Consider the following 2,398-nt stretch of genomic DNA (forward strand, 5'->3'; position numbering starts at 1 on the left):
CTCCCTATTGGATGAGGTTTCATGGTGTATTGGTAAACATTTTGGACTCTGAATCCATGATCTATATTTACATCTTGGTAGGTTCTATTGGTTTTGTTGTAAGTACAATACAGTTCATATCTCTGAGAAAGAAAATATCTATAAATTGCATAAATTAAGAATCTTACACACTGAGAGACAGGTTTATCTGTCATTTAATTCCAATAAAATGTATCCACTATGAATCTTATACTCTGACAAAAAATGTACATGCTACCATATGAATGAGGTTTCATTGTGTACTGTTAACAATGCTGGACTCTGAAACCTATAATCTGTATAAAAATTTGCTAGGTCCTCATGGCTTTTTTTGTAAATACAATGTTATACTTATCTCTCTGATTATTATTCACATAACTTGCTGAAAATAAGATCTCACACTCTAAGAGAAAGTTGTATAGGTGGTGTTAGAAGAGAGGTTCCATGGTGTAATGATTAGCACTCTGGACTCTGAATCCAGCGATCTGAGTTCAAATCTCAGTGGGATCTGATGTGTTTTAGTACCTTCTGTTTAATTTCTTGATTGACAGAAAGTCTTCTTTTTCATGCATATAATAATTTTTTTAAATCACTGATTTTTGTAAATATGCACGAAAAGCTAAAAAAGGTAGTTATAGAAATGTATGTAATTATCTGAATTTTACTATATAACCCAAATAAGCATTGATGTAAATATATGTACAATAATTGCAATAAAATGTGTCTTCTAAGAATGTAACATTTTAGAAAAAAATGTTTAGCTCTCCCTCATGAATGAGGTTTCTTGGTGTATTGGTAACCACTCTGATCTTTGAATCCAGTGATCTGTATTTAAATCTTGGTAGGTCCTATTGTTTTTTAGTAAGTACCGTTCAGTTTATATTTCTCTGAGAGTACATTCTAATAAAAACTGTTTAAATGCTTCCTCATGAATGAGGTTTCCTGGTGTATTTGTAACCATTTTGGACTGTGAATCCATGATTTGTATTTACATCTTGGTAGGTCCTATTGTTTTTTTGTAAGTATTATGCAGTTCATATCTCTGAGAAAGAAAATATCTATAAATTGCATAAATTAAGAATCATACACACTGAGAGACAGGTTTATCTGTAATATAACTCCAATAAAATGTAACCTCTAAGAATCTTACACTGTGAGAATTTTTTTTACATGCCACCATATGAATGAGCTTTCATGGTGTACTGTTAACAATTCTGAACTCTAAAACCAATAATCTGTATATTCAAATTGGTAGGTCCTAATGGTTTTATTTGTAAATACAATGTAGTGCATATCTCTCTGAATGAATATTTCTGTATCTTGTAGAAATTAAGATCTTACACTCTGAGAGAAAGTTTTATATGTGGTATTAGAAGGGAGATTCCATGGTGTTATGGTTAGCACTCTGTACTCTGAATCCAGTAAATTGAGTTCAAATCTCAGTGGGACCAGGTGCATTTTAGTACCTTCAGTTTAAGTCCTTGATTGACAAAAACTTTTCTTTTTTATACATATAATACATTTTTTAAATCACTGATTATTGTAAATATGTACTAAAATCTAAAAAAAAGGTAGTTATAGAAATGTTTGTAATTATATGAATTTTACTGTGTAATCCAAATAAGCATTGATGTAAATATATGTACAATAACTTCAATAAAATGTGTCTTCTAAGAATCTAACATTTTAGAATTTTTTTTATATGTTCCCTAATGAATGTGGTTTCTTGGTTTATTGGTAACCACTCCACTCTGATCTTTGAATACAGTGATCTGTATTTAAATCGGTAGGTCCTATTGGTTTTTTGTAAGTACCATTCAGTTCATATCTCTCTGAGAGTACATTCTTATAAAAATATTTAGATGCTCCCTAATGGATGAGGTTTCATGGTGTATTGGTAACCATTTTGGACTCTGAATCCATGATCTATATTTACATCTTGGTAGGTTCTATTGGTTTTGTTGTAAGTACAATACAGTTAATATCTCTGAGAAAGAAAATATCTATAAATTGCATAAATTAAGAATCTTACACACTGAGAGACAGGTTTATCTGTCATTTAATTCCAATAAAATGTATCCACTAAGAATCTTATACTCTGACAAAAAATGTACATGCTACCATATGAATGAGGTTTCATTGTGTACTGTTAACAATTCTGGACTCTGAAACCTATAATCTGTATAAAAATTTGGTAGGTCCTAATGGCTTTTTTTGTAAATACAATGTAATATTTATCTCTCTGATTATTATTCCTGTAACTTGTAGAAAATAAGATCTCACACTCTAAGAGAAAGTTGTATATGTGTGTTAGAAGAGAGGTTCCATGGTGTAATGCTTAGCACTCTGGACTCTGAATCCAGTGATCTGAGATCAAATC

At 30.7% G+C, this 2,398-nt stretch overlaps 1 non-coding gene across 1 annotated transcript; it reads left to right on the forward strand.

Moving 5' to 3' along the window:
- Positions 1 to 456: 456 nt before the first annotated feature.
- TRNAQ-CUG (transfer RNA glutamine (anticodon CUG)) lies at positions 457 to 528 on the forward strand. The gene has a single exon. It is a non-coding gene; the product is annotated as a tRNA-Gln (tRNA).
- Positions 529 to 2,398: the final 1,870 nt, after the last annotated feature.

The sequence above is a fragment of the Pseudophryne corroboree genome, chromosome 11 (assembly GCF_028390025.1).
Source record: "Pseudophryne corroboree isolate aPseCor3 chromosome 11, aPseCor3.hap2, whole genome shotgun sequence".
NCBI classification, from domain to species: Eukaryota; Metazoa; Chordata; class Amphibia; order Anura; family Myobatrachidae; genus Pseudophryne; species Pseudophryne corroboree.